The sequence below is a fragment of the Neomonachus schauinslandi genome, chromosome 4 (assembly GCF_002201575.2).
Source record: "Neomonachus schauinslandi chromosome 4, ASM220157v2, whole genome shotgun sequence".
NCBI classification, from domain to species: domain Eukaryota; kingdom Metazoa; phylum Chordata; class Mammalia; order Carnivora; family Phocidae; genus Neomonachus; species Neomonachus schauinslandi.
The window spans coordinates 22,513,598-22,534,144 of NC_058406.1; positions in this window are offsets into that span (position 1 = coordinate 22,513,598).

Here is a 20,547-nt window from a genome sequence, read left to right on the forward strand (position 1 = left end):
AGAGGAGACTGGGGCTGCCAGGCTGTGGGGTGGGGGGAAGGTTGATGAAAGGGGGCAAACTTGCAGTCGTAAGGTGAGTGACTTCTGAGGACCTAACGTACAGCATCGTGACTGTTCTTACCTGCACTGTAGTGTATACTTGAAAGTTGTTAAGACGAGGGACGCCTGGGTGGCTCAGTCAGTTAAGCATCTGCCTTCCGCTCAGGTTGTGATCCCAGGGTCTTGGGATCGAGCCCCACATCAGGATCTTTGCTCAGCGGGGAGCCTCCTTCTCCCTCTGCCGCTCCCCCGCTTGTGCTCTGTCTCTCTGACAAATAAATAAATAAAATCTTTAAAAAAAAAAAAGAAAGAAAAGAAAGTAAGAGGTTAGATCATGTTCTCATCACAACATCAAAAAAAAGGATGTTATTTGAGGTAGTAGATATGTTAACTAACCTTACAGTGGTTGTCATCAGATCATTACCTTGTACACCTTACACTTGCATAATGTTAGATGTCAATTTTATCTCAATAAAGCTCGAAAAAAATGTTAAGTATGGCTTGGGAGTAAGACAGACCTGATTGAGTTTGAGTCCTGGCTCTGCCCCTGTCATTCACTCTGCAAATCGTCACTGAGTGCCTGGCATGTAAGGCACTGTCCCAGCGCAGGGGACCCAGGGAGACGAGATGCACATGGCCCCTGCCCTCTCACAGCCTGGAGGGGGAGGCAGTGAATGACCAACCCATGAAGAGCCAGCTAGTCACCCACACGAGAAGGCCACCAGGGGCCTACACGGGGCAGGGCCCTGAGACTGACAGGGACAGTGGGGCGGGAGGCCATCTCAGTGCATTCAGGGAGGGCCTCTCGAGGACGCGCCGTCTGAGCTGGACCTGGACACCCAGAAGGACCAGCCGAGCAGAGAGTGGCGAAGGGCATCCAGACAAAGAGCTCGGGTGGATGAGAAGAAATGAGGCCAGAGCAAGCAAAGAGCGGGCAGGAGGGACGCGGGCGGAGGCAGGGCTGAGGCCACGTCGGGCGGGGCCTCGGAGGTCACGGCCAGGCGCTCAGCCGTTACTCACAGAGCAGGAGGTCACTGGAGGCTGAGTGATCTGGCTTACTCTTCCCAAACGGTCGCTGTGGCTGCTGCAGTTTGTGTGACACCTGGTGGCTCTGTGACTTTGGGCAAGTCACAGGCTCCCTGAGCCTCTATCTCTCCATCTGTAAAGTGGGGATGACAGTACCTACCTCACCGGCTTCGTTGGAAGCTGAGCCGTGACAACCCACACGGAGCTCTTGGCAACGTGCCCCGGGCCTGGTGAGCGCCACATGAGCCGCGCTTTGCGACCTCACCGTCCACACCCCCGGGATGTAGCCCGGCCCACACCTGTGGGAACCGTGGCTCCCTGCCCCCCGTCCACACCTCCCGGCCTCCCCGGCCCTGGGAGCACCATGGCCCGTGGCTTTTTCTCCTCCCACGGCTCAGATGAGGCACGGAGGCCCGCGGAAGGTGAGGACGGCCTCCATGCCCCCGCGAGAAGGAGGCTCTCGGGCCCAGGCCGCAGACGCCAGAGTCGCTGCTCTCTGCGCCGCATGGCAAAGCAGCTTCTGCCCTGGCACGGACGCCAGGACTCTGGCCCGGCCCTCGGCCCCGGCGTGTCTGCTGGGCTCCGGGCCATCCGAGGCCAGCCAGGGCAGGTGGGCGGGGGCCTCGAGACGGGCCGCAGTCAGTGAGGGCCGTGCAGGCGGCCTCAGTCTCCCCAGTGCCCAGGCCATGCAGCCCCTCCCGATCAGGGGCGGCCGCAGAGGTCGTGAGGAGCACTAACAGCCTCGGCTCCGACGGCCCGATTTATGATGACACAAGAAGCAAATTCAGCTTCCGGCCCGAGGAGACAGCCGGCCCGTCTGCACTTCTAGAAACCCTTTTGGCGGGCATCTGGGGGTGGGGGCTTCTACCCCACACATGCAAGGCCCACGGCCCCGGGCAGAGCCAGGCTGGGCCATCTGTCTTCTCGTGCCACTGGCCACCCCCGCTGACACGTTTCAGAGCATTTGAAAATCAGTGCCCCGGCCACGGGTCAGCCATTTGGTGTTGCACCAAGGGATCCTCCGGCCTTCACCACCACCCAGACCGGCCATGGAGCAGAGCAGTGAGAGGCCCAGGCTTTGGGGTCAGCCTAACGTGGGGTCAAGCTGGAACCCCAGCTCAGCCGTACAATGGCTGTGACCCTGAGTGAGTGCAGTGCCTTCCCGGGCCTCCGTTTCCTCGTCCCCAGAATGAAGGGACACCAGCTCCTAGAACACACCCCCTGCTGTGAGGAATTCTGAGTGGTCACCGAGGCCCCACCCACAGCCCAGGAACTCACAGGGACCACGTCAGTTCACCCCATCCTCCGCACCCAGCACAGGCCATGCAAATGTTTCCCGGATGGACGCATGAAGGCGGGGCCGGGGCACGCGGCAGGTGACCCTCTGAAAGCAAGGGAAGGACAGAGAGGTCCCATCCTTCCGGTCCTATCCCTCACAGCCACGAGGTAAGCAGGGGCCTCACACCTGTCGGCCAGCTAACAGACCTGTCCCCTCTTGTTCCATGTTTGGAAGACAACCAGAGTCCCCCACAGGGGAGAGAAGAGTGGGGCCACCGTCTCATCCTCTGCCCAACCTCTGCCTGTGCACATGGCTGAGTTACCTGGGTCACTGTTTGCTGTAGATGGGGCCCCACGGAGTCCCCTGCCCGCACGCTCTGCAGGAGTCCCTGTGCTCTGCGGGCCCCGCACCTGCCTGTGTCCGCCTGTCCCCACTGGGGGGAGGGATCCGGGAGATCCCTGCGATAGTCCAGTCTCACAGAAAGCAGCTCATTTCAGTATTTACCGTATCCGGACAGGTCAGTGTGTGCAGATCCTCTCTGTCTCTCTGTCTCTCTCTCTCCTTTCCACCCCACCTCCCACCAACAATATGTCAGGACGATCGGTCCCCTCGAGCAAGGACAGTCATACAAGCTGCCTGCGGCCGCACTTTGCCCAATTCAACACTTGTCCAAATCTCTGTTCGTTCTGCTAAAAACAAGTTCCCTCCAGATGGGCCTTTTGTCTTTGCAGGAGGCCGGGGCTGAGGGCAGGGGGTGCCAGGCGGGGCTGCAGGAGGCTTGGCTGTGGGTGTCATGGCCTTTCTGCCCATAGCCGTGGACTTGAGGGGTGTTACTGACCTCGCAGAGCCTTGGCTTCCTCATCAGCAAAGGGAGGCGATCACAGCAGCTGCCTTGTCTGGAGGATTCAGGGAAAGGGACAAGGAGCATCAGCACCGTGTCAAGAAATGACGGTTCTGGATGGAGGAGAGGATGCCTTCTCGTTTGGTCCTCAGGCCAGTCTGGGAGGTGGGTGTCCTGACGCATCTGGCAAACAGGAACCTGAGGGTCAGCAAGGGGGACTTGAACGTGCTCTATTCACCCCCAAAGCCCATCCCAATGGCTCAGGTGCGTCCATGGAGGGGACACCTGGCCCCCTGGGATGCTCAGCTGCTGGGGATCCCGGGCCCCCATGATGTGAGGTTGGCCGCTCTTCCTCACTGAGCCCAGGCGGAGGCTGCAGACCACAGCAAGGACAGCTCTCCATCCAAGGGGGCAGATTCGGGACCTTGTGAGCCACCAGGGCACTAGGCTCCTGGTCCTGGAGCTGCTCCCCACTCCCAGGGGGACCTTGGGTGAGAGCAGCCTGATTCTGAGCCCCCTGCATTCCTGGATGAACTGGCGTCCTGCTCGCACGTGGTGTGCTCGCCTCCAAAGGTGAGCCTTCCCGGTCAGGGACTCCCCGAGTTACTGGTGTCGGGGTGGCCGTGTCTCTGCTCTGACTCTTGGGTCCGGGCCCTCGAGTAGGACCCCCGATGGCATCCTGACCTCCCTGCCACTTGCTGGACATTTCTCTATGAAATGAATCCCACGGTGCGCCTGGAGCCAGGATTAACTAGCCTTATGAGGGGTCACCTCTGGATATAGTAAAGTTCCCTGAGTTTTACCTGTTACGGGATTCCCCGCTGGATGTGGACACAGAGCTGGACAGGACCACAGGGATTATCTGTTCAACCACTTTGTTTTAAAGCTGGGGAAACAGGGGGGCCTCTGCCTCAGCCCCAGGCCTGGTCTCTGCATCTCCTGCAGCTGCCGGGCTCCCCCTTGCTGCCCGGGGGCTCCCCTGCCCCACCCAGACCCCCACAGCATCACCTGCTCTCGGTTTTCCGACCGGTCACAGAGAGAGCTGATTCTGAGTCTTCACCTTTGGGCGTGAATCATCCTGGAAGCATCGCAAGCACTTTCTGGGGCCTCGCGTCTGTTCTCTCGTCCTCATGAGAAACAGGTTCCGAGTCATTAGTCTGTTCACAAGAAAACCGAGGCCCAGCGGGGTGGGCCCTGCTCAAGGCCACACGGGGCTCCTGGCCCATTTGTCACCGCAACCCGATTCACCTGCCGAGCCTCAGTGAGGCTTTGAGACTCCATTTCCCAGTGGGGGTCATGAGGTCAAGTTCACCAGTTCCCCATCCACATTCTGGCCCCAAATACAGAGGCATTACGGGGTTTCTGCAGGGCTCCCCAGCTTCCTCTTCTGATCACTTAAAATAACAAACTTCATTGTTTTCAAACTTCATTCTTGCCACAAAAAAGTAACACCAAAGGACAAAGAATCTAAAATCCCTAAAATGCACCCCAAGTAACACTTAACATGTCAGGAAGACTCTCTGCCTGGCCCTCGCCTTCACCACTTGCCGCGCCTGATTCACTTCCACCCGCTCTGTCCTGCTGGGCGCGGGGAGGAGGCCTGGACGGACTGTAGTGGGGGTTCCCGGCAGACTGGCTTTCTTGTTCTTGGACCAGCAGGAGGCCCCCCGGGAGTCAGATGGCGGGAGGAGAGGGGGGTCAGGGTCTCTCTTCCCTGCTCTGTCCCCACCTCAACCCGCCGCCTGCGCCCTGCCTGAGACCCCCGCTCCCGGGGCGGCCCCTCCCCGGCTCCCGCTCCCACGGGGCTCCGGGAGCACTGCTTGCTGTCCCCGTCCCGTCAGCTGCGGGGGCTCACGGCTGCCTGGTGCCGCTGCCCTGGGGGTGCCTCCCCTCCCTGTCTGCTCCCTTAACCACGCCGTCACCTCCACAAGCAGCCCCTGCACCAAAGCCTCTGTGTTTGAACCACCCAGGGTGACTGTGCTTCCTGCAGGGGCTCTGACTGATACCTCAGCCCTCCGCGTAAATATCCATCACTGTGGCTTATCCAAACGAGATCTTGCTGCACCTCTTTCCATGGTAATAAATGTTACCATTCACTTTGCTTTAGTGCATTTAGTGACCCATGTAACATACTCATAAGAGAGCCTAGCCTGTGAGAGAGCTTAGTGAGTGTCAGCCACGTGGGTCTCCTGGGGAGCTCTGAGGGACACTGTCAGCCTCCCCAGGACCAGCACTGTGGGGCGAGAAGTGACTGATTCCCCAGGAGAAACCAAGGTACTGTTTCCATAAGAGGAATGGATGTTGCAAACTGAAACAACAGATGTCATTAGAAGAGGAGATAGCTTTGTTGGGTTTTGAAGGTTGAATAGGAGTTCATGAGATAGACAAGGAGGTGGGCATTACAGGCAAAAGGAAGGAGTCAAAGAGCCTCCACATAGATAACTCAGAGTAAACTATGCAGTATCATCCTCAGGACAAGCCTGTGAGATGAGTGGATTTATTACCCATATGTTGCAGTTGGGGAAACTGGGGTTCAGGGAGATGAAGCTGGGGTCACACAGTAAATGGCCAAGCCAGGATTTGAAGCCCAGTCTATGTGCCCCCCAAGCCTGTGCTTGCTCTTTCTCCCGTCCCATATGCCTCTGCCATTGTCAACAGTGGGACTGATGACTCTCTGCCTGGTCCACATGAAGGACTCAGGCCTGTCTGCAACCTGACCGTGTGTGTTCCCGAGGTGAGCCTGGTCAGTGGGGTGGCGGTGCCAACACGCCCCACAGGGTAACTAGATCATTCATTCTCCTGCCACAGACTATCACACCGCTCCCTGGGTGTGGGGACTGAGCCCAGATCCCCGAGTCTCATATTCCGGAGCAGAGGCCAGGGAGGGGGATGGGAGGGACCTGGGCACTCGAGCAGCACAGGATCTGGTGGGAACTGGGACCTGGGTCTTTTCCTGCTGCAGGGCCAGGCCAAGTCCCCACCAACCCCCAGGGGAGCCCTTCTCTCACTTAGCCCCTCCCCCAGCTCACCACACTCTGCCTGGGTCTCTGGGAACCTCAGGAAAGGGCGTCATGGCTGCCTCCTCCCCAGCTGCCTGATGGGGCCTGGACCAGAACCAGCAGTGAATGGATGAAGAAGGAAAGAATGAATGGGTACATTCTCCAAGGCCCTGCCCTCTGGGTTCTCTGCAGGCCCTGGCTGTCCTGGACCCTGAAGGGCAGGGCCAGGGGCAGGGGCCAGACCAGTTCCTGAAAAAGGCACCCCCAAGAGGTATGGGCTAACTTGGCTGGCAACCTGGCCACTGCTTGGGCTCCGCCTACAACAGGAACTGCCCCCCCAACCCCCGTTCCTCATTCTCACCTGTGAGATGTTTGCTGAGCACCTCCTGAGAACCAGGTCCTGGGAGGGACTAAGTGCTGGCCCCTTCAGACCCCTGCCCCTGCTAAGAAGGTCTCAGCCAGGTGAGGGACACCATCACGCCCCCAGACTCCTGCTGGGTCCCAGGTGGTTTATAAGTGGTATTGCAAATCATGATTGGGGTGCGGCTTACTGTTTCCATCTGACAGATGGGGGAACTGAGGCTCAGGCCTCTTGACACCAAACTCCATGGCTTTGCCCTCAAATCAGTTCCCATTCGGGTTCCTGACTCACCAACTGAACTGAGGGCTAAGCTGTCTGCAGGCCGCAGGGATGACGTGGGTGTGCGGGCCGGGCGCCCCCAGTCCAGCGGGGACATAAACCCGCCTTTCGGCAGCGCAGCTCAGGTCAGACGGCGAGATGTGATCTAACAGAAGCACAGAAGCCAGCAGGCCCCAGGGGACCAGTCTGGAGCCCCAGAAGGGCTGGGCCCTTTACGTCTTCACCTTCCCAGCAGAAGCTCAGTCATCACCGAATGGATGGATGGAGAGATTAATAAATTCTGACCTGAGCCAAGGGGAAGAGACCACAAGAAAGCCAAGCACCTTAGTGACAGTGCCCCCACCTCGTTATGTGACCTTGGACAAGCTCCTTGTCCTCCCTGGGCCTTAGTTGTCCCTGCTGTAGACCAAATGCGTCAGTCCTGAAGGACCACGGCCGCTCACCGTACTGAGCTTCCTGCATTTGAGGCAGGAGGAGGAGCTGGGAGACCCCAGCTGCTTCCACCAGCCTGGGCACCTCCCCGAGGTGGAGGGGGGGCCATGCACCTGCACCCTGTGGTGGGACTGGCGTGGAGCTCAGACAAGGGTACACGACATGAGCAGCCGGACATCCGCGTACGGCCAGGCTGATGGGTGGTTGGCGCAATTAGGACCCCCCCACACACAGCAGCTGGAACAAACGGGCCATTCTGTCTCCTTCAGAAGAAGTTTGGTCAGGATGTACCTGTCGGTCCCTCAGGGAGGAGATGCCGTGGCTCCGAGTGCCTGCAGGTCTGTCTCCGCTTGCCGGCGCCCACGCCTTTGCTCACATTGCTCCTCTCTCCTGGAAGCCTTCTGTTTCCTTCCCAGGTAAGGGGTGTGAAGAACAGGGACCACAGAGGTGAGCAGAAACCAGTCCTGTGCTCAGAACAAACACACAAATGACTGTGACGAGGCAGTCATAAAAGCCAGGGTTCCCAAGCGCTCTGCGAAACCCTTTACTACACATTCCATGTAACCACCACCCCCACCCAGGCTCCAGAGAAGTAGGTCCGTTGGTCAGGATTCTTTTGTCAGAAACTAAATCCAAAGTGGTCAAACTAAAGAGGAGGTTCAGTGTCCCATAGAACTAAGATGAGCAGAGATAGACCAGCCTCAGGCATGGTTGGATCCAGGGGCTCAAAATAAAGCACTGGGTCTCTGTTTTTTCTTAACATCTCTTTACTGTGCTTCCCTTTATCTGTGATGAGAGTTGGGGTGGCTCTTTCTTCCCCCTTACTGTTGGAATTCATCAAGGGGCAGGCAAGGAAGAGAGGGGTAAGGAGTCATAACCATTGGCAGCTGCAAGCTTGCATCCCCTGTCTGGGACCCCTTAGGGAAGAAAGTGCTGCTCCTTCCCAGTAGCCAGATATCAAAGCCCAGGCAAGCATTCCCATTGGCCTAATTTGGGTCCCGGGCCCATTCCTTGAATCAGTTACCATTTCCAGGGATCAAAATACTAGGATTGGTCTGGCCAGACCTTTAACTGTCTCTAAGGAGAGGAGGTGGGTGGGTGGGGGGGGGGGGGGGGCTGTGATTAGGAAGCCTGGGGGATCCGGGAGGCTTCATTCCCTAAAGGAAGGGGAGAGGGTGCTATATCCAGAGAGGGGAGGGGTGACAAGAGGACAAGGAATACAGTGGATAGTATCAATCCTGCTTTACAAAGGAGGAAACTGAGTCTTAAAGAGTCTAAATGACTCCACTAGGTTAGTGGGTGGCAGGACAGGAAATCCAAAAGCCCTTCACTGCTAATTGTTACACTACAGGGCTCCCCAGGGACCCCCGGCTTTGGCCGCATCTCCAGCACCCCCAAAGCTGAGCTTCAAAAGGTTTAAACTCATAATTCCAGCCCAAACAAGACAATTCCCAAAGCTCAGACACTCGAGCTCCTGGAAGGCCCTGGAGCTTACAGATCTAATCTTCAGGACGGATCCAATTTGAAGTACCTGCCACCGCCCCCCGACCCACCACCACAGCGCACAGAGCACGCTGCCCGTGGCAATTTCTTGTCCTCTGAGCAGGGCTGAGAATGAGCACAGCAAACAGAGCGACATTAGCAGGGGAGAAGGTGGTCGAAGTGTGAGCTGTCGAATGTTTGAGCACATTCTCCAGTGAAGTGCACAGCTCAGAACTTTCCAGAGCCTCCCTGATCACTCCTTCCGGTTCCAACCTGCCCGTTTCAGTCAAGGGATGTTGCACGACATAGCACAGTCGAACCCCAGTCCAAACCCCATTCAGGTTCTACAGGTGAGGAAGCAGAGCCCCAAGAGGCCCGGTGCTCGGGCAAGATTGGAGCCCCGAGAGGGTCGGAGAGTGAGCTGGGGTGAAGCCAGAAGCGCCAGGGAAGGGCGTGTTCTGGGCCAGACCTGATGGCACTTCCTCACACTTCACTTAATTCAGTCTTCAGTCTGCGATGCTTCCCACTTTATTCACGGGGAAACTGAGTCTCAGAGCGCCCCTCTCTCAGTATCCCATGGCTAGGAAGCAATGGAGCTGGTTTTGAACGGGTTTGTCTGGTACAAAACTCAAGTCCCACGGTGCTGGTCCTTTGTCCAGTCGTCTCTGCCATCCGCTTGGTGACCGTCTGTGTGATGCTGGGCCCGCCAGCCGCCTTTCCGGGCCTCCCCCGACTGCGGGTTCCAGCTAGCTCCGGACGATGGGAGGTGCTGGCAGAAGACCGGGAGGTCAGAGGTGGGGAGAAGCTGTTTCCTCCCTTTCTCTTCCCTTCAGCAGCGGTCTGGGGACTTGGGGATCTCAGAGGCTCTGGCGCCTGGTTCCACCGGAGGAGCAGGTGCGGGGCTCGTCCCTGGGGTCCTCAGACCTGGGCGGCAGGGTCCGAGTTACTAAGCTCTGAGTGCCCTTCTCTTCCCTTCCCTTCCTGCTCCATCAGCCCTGTCAACCCTTCACGACCAGTGTCTCTGTGGGCCCTCCTCTCTCTGGGGGTTTGTTGGAGATTCTGTTTTCCTGAATGGACCTCCGGCTTGCCTGGGATAAAATGTCATCTGAAGCCATAGCTTCAGAGCAGGTGGCCACTGAACTTGACCATTAGTACTGGTGCCCAGGACAGGAAGTGTGGCCGTGACGGCCACTTCTGACTCTTCCAGGGAGAGTGTGGGAAGAAAATGACAAGCTCAGGACATTGAACTCTCGGATCAAATTATCCTCAGGAAACAGAGATTTATGGAGGCCCTAAAGAAACGTTTTACGTTTTGTGGCCACAGGGAAGAAACAGCTGAAAATCAGGCCCAAAACTGAATCCACGGCGCACTGCAGTCCAGCCCCACAGACGGCAGAATTACAGCATAAGTTGAATTTGACTCACAGCCTTGCCAAATACCGTATGTGAAATCAATAAAGCATTGATCGGAAAAGAGAGGAGTCCTGAGAATTGGCACGAGAACTCAGATGAATCTGAGAACCTTGAACCCCCAGGCTCCCCAAGCCTCCTTCACCATCTATGGCAGACCCTGCCCCCCGATTTAAAGAAAGTACCCTTCCCTGGCTTGAAGACCCAGTCGCACTATAAGATGTTGAGGTGGGGCGTCCTACTGCACTCTACATTTTCCATCTGATTTGCCTGTGTGTTGTGTGCTAAAGACAGATTGATCTTGGAGAACGACCGTAAATTGTTATGTACTCACTCAGGTGATGCTTCCGAATGCACCTGCTAGCCCAGATGTGGTATCTACCCTAGAGGAGAAAGGCAGCACAGCTCCTGGTGATCCCAGAAGGAGTTCACTGTAACTCAGCGGGGATAGCAGGACTCCTCTCCTGCTAGGACATAATCTAGACTAGAGGGACTCAGCATTCCACACAACAGCGTGCTAACTCACCAGACTGATGACATCATGCAGACTGGACCTGCTCGCCAGGAAGCAGACAACAGCCTAGAAGCTAGAAGCTTGTGCATACCAGCTGGTTCAGGGCTCTGACCCCACGTGAAGCTGCTGGGGTCCAATATTGTCGGGCATGTTTGAATATTGCCTCTATGACGACAGACAACATGCTCCTCCTTGCACTGCCTTCTACTAGGTAAGAGGAGCAACATTTGGGGGACTTCTCTGGATTTTGGAAGTAACATTCCCCTACCTATAGTGTGCGCTGCTCCAAATATTTTTACTGATTCTGAGTAGAATCCAAGTCAAGAAAGGCTCTACAGAAAGTCTAGGCTGCCATACCACTAAAGCCTCATGACTGAGTCTCTAATAATCCCCAAAGTGTCTATGATAAAGTGGGGTGGGTACAGAACCTGGGGCAGGTCCCAATAGCCCATACCCTCAGGGAATTGGAGTACATCTTGCACCCTTAAAAGAAAGTCTCCATGTGGCATCAGGTGACCCTGAGACATTGGAGGCTCATCAGGAAGCAGGTGTTATCTGATCCACTAAGCCGTAAAGTTGGACACACACAATGGTTGTTTCTCACCAGATGGAATTGGTGTCTACAAGGTCATCCTCCAATAGACCTGAAAGTCACAAGTAAGTTGCAAGTGCAGACGGCTCATGCGTTCCCAGCACCTGCCCCTTCCCTGCTGCTCTTCCCTCCACTCACACCAGTGACCTCATGTGAGGTTCCTGGTGACAAGCCAAATGAGGGAAAGTGATTGTGTAGATAATTCCATGGTACTCCGCCCCATCCGGAAGCATTTCAGCCCCACTTGGGAGTCTCTCCCCGAAAAACTACAAGGAGGGATGATCCTCCTCATGGTCAGAACTTGGAGCAGCACATCTGTGTATCCACTCTGCCTGGGCAGACAGCTGGCCAGAGATAGAGATCTACATTGGTTCAAGGGCAGCACCTAGCAGATTGGAGAGATGATGAGGATTGTGGTTAAAAACAGGATGGGAAATTGGGGGAAAGTTTGGATGTACTCAAATAGAGCTCAGCCACTGCCCTGAGGGGCCTCCAGGCTCAGCTGAGAACGCTGGACACATGGATTTGGCCAGACAATGCTCCAGGAGGGACGATGGTCAGGGAACACAGTTGACCTAGTCCCCACCCTCCAGGAGCTACATATGGTAAATGTCAGGTAGTAACTATATTTCCACATTCACAAATGATCTCATTTAATCCTCACGTGTGATTCCTCCGAGGAGGAACCATGATGATGTCATGTTACAAACGAGACACTGAGGCTCAGGGAGGCTAAGTGGGCTGCCCAAGGTACAGGGAGGACTTGTTCCCATAGATCCCGTGTCCTCAGCTTCTATGGCAAATGTGGGAAATGAGGTTTAGCTATATGTTTCCTGGGGCTGTGAGAGTAACCTTCACGTGGATGCCTGGTGAACGTGATCCCTCATTAACCTCTCCAGTCATTATGCAGTTGGTAATGGAGGAGCCAGCACTTGCCAAATGCTGCCTGGGAGTCAAACCCTGCCTCACCACAGCCCTACCAGTGGGCATCATTACTTCCGTTTTGTAGAAGAGAAAACCGAGGTTCAGAGGGTGCCTGATGTTACACAGAAGCCAAGGGGCAGAGATAGAACCAGAACTGCAAGCACTGGACCCTTCTCTGGGCCACGTCACTCTCTGGACAAGGACACCACCAAGTCCCTTATACACCATAACCTGGATTAGAATCTCAGGTCATGCCTCCAAGCCCTGCACCTGTCTGCTTCCTAGCCCTGCCTGTCATGTTCCTGCTCCTAGCCTGTCACCTGAGCCCTTGCCCACCTGCTCTGTCACTGGGCTCTTTGCTAGTCTTCAAATGCACCATTCCCGCCACACCTGACCCTTGCTCTTCCTTCAGCCTGGAATATTCCTCAGACCACCCCAACATTTCCACTGTCTCAGCTTCTCACTTTGTTCAGATCTCTGCTCAAGAGATCTGAACACTTGTCGCTCTGGCTAAAACATGTCCCCTCCCTCCAGTCCCCCATCTGAGCCCTTGTCCTGCTTTATTATTCTCTGGAGCCTTTATCTTCACGTGTGTATGTGCCCACTGTCTGGTTTCCACCCAACCTAAGACAGGGTGGGTCCCCCCAGAAGCAGAACCTGAGAGAAGATACAGGGGCAAGTATTTATTTGGGCGGTGTAGGCAATTCTGGTAGGGAGGGGCACAGGAAAGTGAGACAGGGAAGAGAAGGGTGAGCAGTTAAAGCAGATGCCATGGGAGGCAACAGGAGTCAGTCCCGTGGGGGAACCGTGGCAGATGGCCCGATGTAAGCCCCAAGAATCAGCCCGCCTGAAGAGCGAGGGAGCTGGACATTTATACCCCAACTCCAACAGCTGTTGGCCAAGAGCTGCTCCCAGAGGTTGTCCGTTCCCTGGCACTTCTGGTCTACCCACTCTTCAGGCAAAGTGGCCATCCAAGGTCCTGGGAAGAGCCTTCCCTCCCAGACTCTAGGGGCTGACGGTCCTGCCCAGCCTTCCTCGGGATCCTTAAGCACGATCAGGTACACAGGACAAAGCCGGAGGGCGCACCTGGGAGCTGGGTGTGAGATGCCAGGAGTCCAAGTATGAGGAGAGAGATGCTGGCAGGAGCCAAGCGGACACCTTCAAGTGGCTCCCCAGCTCCTGATCTCCCCACCTGTCCCCAGAAGGCCGTGTGAACCTGTGCAGGGCCCCCACCTGGAATCCAGGGAGTTTGAGGAAAGGACCTGTAAGGCGCCCTCCCCTCGTTCCAGGACATCTGCCTCGGTCTCAGGCATGTTCAGAGCTCTCCTGGGAGATGGCCTCTCACATCCCCCCAGACCGGGGGCTCCTGCAGTGCAGGCCTGCATCTTCCCATTTCTCTACTGGCCAAGTGCTCTGCAGCTTGGGCCTGATCCCACTTGCAGGGAGGCCTGCCCGACACAGCGCCCATAGGGTCGCTGGAGGCTGGGTCCCCTTCAGTATCATGACAACAGAGCCCCCAGGACTACAGGGGATGCGTGTGTGACAGAGCAAGACAGCTCAGAAGTCATGGCCACCGCACCCATCAGCCGATGGGAACCAAGCAGTCATCCCCACACACACGTGGGGCCTGATCCCCCCACCATCAGGGCCAGCTGACCCTCAGGACCACCGGCCCCTGCCCCTCCTGGTTCTGAGCTCTGGAGGTGATGGTGCACAGAGGTGAGATGAGCGTCCCAAGGTCACGGGCCAGGCAGTGCCACGGGGAGACGAGAAGCCAGGGCTCCAGACTCCCGTCCTGGGAGCTCCCACTGGGCCTCCCCACCCCCACCCGTCAGCTCTCAAGCTGCTCTGGACGTAGCCCCTCGTGGTCTCATCCTTAACTGCGGTGCCATGTCCATGTTTGATTAAATAACCACGCAGGGGAGGTACCTAGGGTCCCCAAGAGAAGGCGGGGCGAGGAGGTGAGGAGCGCCCACCCCTCCTACCTCCCTGTCAGCTCTCAGCTTCGACCCCAGGGAAATTAAAGTTGACAAAGTGTTCTTTCTACACTTCAAGAAATGTTGTCTATGAAAATCAAAGGGCATTTTTTTATGCTTAACGCATAATAACTGGTCTTATAAATCTAAATTAGCCCTATAAATATAAATTAAACACCCAGGTTTCAATGCATTTAGGACACTTAATTAAACTGCTCGCAATAACTACTACTAATCTGTTCCTCAAGCTGACTTTCATTTTCAAAGCCCATATTTCTCCCCAGTGTGTGGGTGGAAGGAAGGGGTGACTCGCCGGCCACTGCAGGCACTGCCCATCTTTGCAGAGCCCTCCCGAGCTGCCCTGGCCTCCCTGTGCCCAGCCTTCTCCAGCCTCTGGGCCACCTCCCTGCAGTGCCCAAGTAGAAGATGGCCAGAGCGGCCTGCAGAAGGAGGAGCTCTGGGAGGGAACTGAAGGCCTGGTTTGGCCACTGACATTGCTCTGTGACCTTGGACGGGCTTCTTGCCCTCTCTGGGCCTTAGTTTCCCCTTCTGCAAAGTAAGGGAAGGACAAGATTGTCATGGAGGGCCTTTCCAGCAAGGAGGGAGAGGGAGTTGTGGGGTGAGGGAGGCTTGGTCCGCGACTTATGGGCAGTGTGATGTTGGGCAGGAGACTTAACCCCTTTGTGCCTCGGTTTCCTGGTCCATACCCTGGGGTCCATGCATGCTCAGGGCCTCCTTGGGGCCATGTGGTTGCCATCTTCCTGCTGGCCTGTGCTGTTCTCGGCCCTGGGGACGCAGCTCCTCGTGTGGGAGACCCTCCAAGGCCACTCTTCCTGGCCAGCACTGTCCTACTCACCCCTCTTGACACACGGCCTTCCAGTTGTCACTGGCATGACCTCACGGGGCCCGGTCCCCTCCCCTGTGACCACGCTGTGGCAAGGGCCAACGGGGACACAGCAAAGGGCTATATAGATGGCAAGACAGCTAGTCGGGACCGGGGTCTGCGCCCTCGGGCTCAATCCCACTCGGGGCCTCCCTGCCAGGTCCCATCAGCTGTTCCCATTTAGCAGCCTCCCCCCAGCTGTGTGACCAGAGCACTGGGCCCGCCGCAGGGCATGGAGGTGCCGCTCTCATCCCCAGCTTCCCTGGTGCAGTCAGGTGGGCGGCGGTCTGCCTGCCCCGCTCCAGAACCAGCCTGGCCTGGCTTGGCTGTGCAGCCGGACGTGTATGTTCCTCCAAGGTCTGGCCCTGCTACCCCTGCAGCCACCTCTCCTCTACCGTAGCCCCCCCGCAGCTCTTCTCGGATAGGCACTTTGCAGAAAGAACAGATTTTAAACCCCACGATGGAAGAGATCTCAGGAGATCCCTTACATCCCCCAACCCCTGTCGTCAACCCAGCCTGGGGGCAGCTCAGGGTTTACTCTCCCCGCTTTCCACAGGCCCCCAACCAGCCCCCTACCCTCCAGTGGGTAGGATGACAGCAGGTGCAGGGATGGTGCACAGTCTGAGCCCAGATGGGAGTGACCCTGACCCTGGCTCTAGTCCCGCTCTCTGGGCCCCAGTTTCCTATCTGTAAGTGGGGAGGTCATACTTACCTTGCAGGGCTGCTGGGCATCTCAATGACAAAGCAGCAAGCACCAGAGCTCAGAGAAGGTGTCCACATGACTGTTGTTTGAGGGCCTGGAAGCAGGCAGAGCTCCTTGGGGTGTAAAGGGTTTGGGAATTAGTAACAGGAAGGTGATAATTGAGTCTCAAGAGTGAAGGAGGCCCCCAAGAGAGAGTGTGGGAGGAGAAGATGAAGAACAGAGAACCAAGGGTAGCCCTGGAATCGCTAGCTGGATTCTGCCCATGGACTCCTCTGAAGTCAGAAATAGCCATTGGACTATGGCTGCCGCAGGGGAGTGAGCAGTTAGACACAGAGAACTTTCTTACTATGAAGACAGAAAGTTTAGTGGTTAGGAAGATAGGTGTGAAGTCCAGCTCCCCCTCTTATTCACCACATGACCCTGGGAAAGTGACTTGTACTCTCTATGCCTCAGTTCCCACATATGTAAAATGAGGACAATAGCTGTACCTGCCTCACCAGTTGTCAAGAGGCTGAAATGAGAGATGACCATGTAAAACTCTGTGTTCAATATGAGTTAGATGGTGGAGGTGGTGATGATAGTTATGGTGGTGATGATGATGGTGACCGTCACAGTATGGTGGAGACGCTGGCAATGGTGGTGGTGATGATGATAGTGGGGATGGTGGACATGATGATGATGGCGATCAGGGTACTGATGAGAATAATGTAGATGATGATAGTCGAGATGATGATGGAAATGATGGTGGAAATGATGATGGGGATGATGGTGGAGATGATGATGGAGATGATAGTGGGGATGATGGTGGAGATGATGGTGGGGATGATGGAGATGATGGTGAAGATGATGATGGAGATGGTGGAGATGATGACGATGGAGATGATGATGGAGATGATGGAGATGATGGTGGAGATGATGGTGGAGATGATAGTGGAGATGATAGTGGAGAAGACGATGATGATAGAGATGAGAGTAGCAGTGGTAATGATGATGATGATTGGTATGGACTGAATGTGCCCCCCCCCCCCCCCCCCCAAATTCATAGGTTGAAGTTTTAGCCCCCTGTGTGACTGTGTTTGGAGATAAGGCCTTTAAAGAGGTAATTAAGGTTAAATGAGTCATAAGGGTGGGGCGCTGATCCAATAGGACTGGTGTCCTTATAGAAGAGGAAGAGACACCAGGGGTGTACACACAGAGAAAAGGCCACAGTGAGGATGCAGAACTTTGGTTAGGATATAACTTGTTCCCACTGGAAGGCAGATGAGGCTGTCAGTCTACAGATGCTGCATCCTCCCCCCTACAGTCTGTATTGCTACCATACCACCTGCTCTGTTGGAGAGGATCCAGGAAGCCCCTGACTTTTCTGAATTCCCTTGAGAAGGACTTCGGTGTTGGCTAATTACATCTCGGGACCAGCCACTGCTCTTCCTCCCAAGGAAAGTCTGGGGGCAGAGACTGGGGAGATGCAGGTGGACAGGATACAGTAGCAGATCAGGCTCAGCCTCCCTGGCACGGTAATGGAAGACCACTGCCGGGCTCTGAGATCAGCTTGCTTCCCTAATCTACTTAACAGTGGGGATAATTAAACTCTACACCCCAACATAAGCCTCCTCTCCTGAGAGCATTTCAGTTCCACTCCCGCTTGGATAGGAGATGATTCCTCTCCTCAAGGTCAGAGGCAAGGGTGCAAAAACTCGTGATGGAAACTAATTGCCAGTTCTGATGATTCACTGTGAGTTAATAAAAAATAAAATAACCCCCCAACAAATAAAAATAATTGACACTCTGTGCTATTTCTTTATTTCTGCTCTATTTAAAGGAACAAGGCTGAGTCCACAGAGCTGGACAACCTCCTGACTGCAGGCAGCAGAAGAGGAGGGGGCAGAGGGAGCAGGTCCAGCGTCATCGCCTTCCGTGCACTGACCCTGCCCGCTAGTGAGTGTGGCCCATCAGCGTCCTGCCTCTGAGCAGTCAGGTCCATGAAGCTTCCTTCCCTAGGGACTATGCAGAGGTCTCAGAAGGACGCCAGAAGTGGGTCTGCTGTGGGGTGAAAGTCAGAAGTTTTCTCCTTAACACTATTAATGAGTCAGACAGTGGTAGTTGTTACTGTAGTGGTTTAAACAAAGCACATGGGAAGCACAGAGGTGAAGAATGTTCATTTCATTTAGGAGTCAAAGGAAGTTTCATGGAAGCCCTACCTTTGACCTGGGCATTAATCATGGGCTAGGATTTCAACGGGCAGAGATGGGGTCCAGTGTGGAGACAGGACAAGCAGAAGTCAAGCTGAGGACATTGTACAGGCCACAAATCAGGAACACTGAGGGGCCTGATGTGTCTGGGGGAAGAGTGCAATAGATGGGCCTGGATTAAGGAAAATGGAACCCCAGAGGAATAGCAAGTGCTGGTGAGAGCAAAGACAGAACATCTGAACAAGACAGAAGGACAGAAATCAATGCTCCAGGTCCATCAGACAGCCCAGGGCTAAAACCAGCACTCATGTCTGGGAGAGAGGGGTGAGGGTAGGGTTCAGAGTGTATTATTTAAAGCACACAGCCTCAGATAACTAATAAGCTTTAGACAGTAGAATAAGAAAATGATATCTTCTTTTAAATTGAAGTACAATTAACAAATAACATTATATTAGGTGTACAACATTGATGTGATATGCAGCTTTAATACAAAATGATCACCACAATAAGTCTTGTTAATATCTATCACTGTACACAGCTATAGAATTCTTTTTCTTGTGATGAGAAGTTTTAAAATCTACTCTCGGCCACCTCCAAATATGCAATACAGTATTATTAACTGTATCACCATGCTATGCCCTACATCCCCAGCACTTATTTATTTTATAATTGGAAGTTTGTACCTCTTGATGCCATTTACCCATTTCACTCACCCCCCCACTCCCCACCTCTGACAAGCACTGATCTAGTCTCTGTATCTATGAGCTCGTGTGTTGTTTGTTTTTGTTTTTTATCAGAGATCATGCAGTATCTATCCTTGTCTGTCTGATCTATTTCACTTAGCATAATGCCATCAAGGTCTATCCATGTTGTTGCAAATGGCAAGATTTCCTTCCTTTTTAATGGCTAAATAATATTCCATTATATATTATTTGATTACATATATTATTCATTTAATTGTATGTAAAATTATATTTTTATTATTACGGTATATATAATATATTACATATATGATTAATTTAATTTTCCTTATCAGTTTATCCATCAATGGACACTTAGGTTGTTTACGTACTTTGGCTATTATAAATAATGCTATACTGAACATGGGGTGCATATATCTTTTCAAGTTAGTGTTTTCCTTTTCTTTGGATAAATACCCAGAAGTAGAATTGCTGGATCCCATGGTAGTTCTTTTTTTTTAGTTTTTTGAGGAACAGCCGTACTGTTTTCCAGAGTGGCTGCACCAGTTTACCTTCCCAACAACAGTGCACGAGGGCTCCCTTTTATCCACATCCTCACCAGCACTTGTTGTGTTTTGTCTTTTTGATAGGAGCCATTCTGACAGGTATGAGGTGTTATCTCATTGTGATTTTGATTTGCATTTCCCTGGTGATTAGTGATATTGAGCATCTTTCCATGTGTCTGTTGGTCACCTGTATATCCTTTTTGGAAAAATATCTATTCAGATCTTCTGCCCATTTTTTAATTGAATTGTTTGTTCTTTTGCTTTTGAATTGTATGAGTTTTTTCTATATTTTGGACATTAGCCCCTTATCAGATATACGGTTTGCAAATATTTCCTCCCATTCCATAGGTTGCTTTTTCATTTTGCTGATGTTTTCCTTTGCTGTGCAGAAGCTTTGTAGTTTGATGTGATATCCCACTTATTTTTGCTTTTGTTGTCTTTGCTTTTGGAGTCAAATCCAAAAAAATCATCATCAAGACTGATGCCGAGGAGCTTATGACCTGTATTTCCTTCTAGGAATTTTATGGATTCAGGTCTCACATTCAAGGCTTTGATTCATTTTGAATTAATTTTTGTGTATGATGTAAGATAGTGGTCGAGTTTCATTCTTGTCCATGTGGCTGTCCAGTCAAAACCATATCCTTTTTCATGGCTTTAATGAGGTGTAATTGATATTATCAATTGCATGTGTGTATAGCACACAACTTGATAAGTCTTGACATATGTCTACACCCTAGAAACCACCACCACACTCAAGATAATATCCATCACCTCCAAAGTTTTCCTGTACCCCTTCCTCCCATCCTCAGACTCTCCCTGTCCCCAGCAATCATTAATCTGCTTTCTGTCCCTATAGATCAGTTTTTATTTTCTGGAGTTTTATACAATGTAATCATATAGCATGTCCTCTTTTTGTCTGGCTTTTTTCACTCAGCATAATTATTTGTTGCTGTTGTTGTGTGTAACAGTTTATTCCTTTATACTGCTGAGCAGTGTAGATAGATAAACCACATTTTGTTTATCCATTCACCAAATATATGGATATTTGAATGGTTTCTAGTTGTTTGAGCTATTTTTAAAAAGTTGTTATGAATGTTTGTTTGCATTATATACTGAAGCTTTCTTTTCTCTGGGGCAAATACCTAGTACTGGAAAGGATGGATCTTATTGCGGGTATGTGTGTGTTTAATTTTTCATATACTCCCAAACTCCTCCAAAATGGTTGCATCACTTCACATTCCTAACAGCAGTGGATGAGAGTTCCAGTAGTTACCCCTCTTCATCAACTCTCGGTATGGTCAGTCTTTTTAATTTTGGTCATTCTAACGGGTATGGAGTGGTAGATCTCTGTGGCTTCAATTTGTATTTCTCT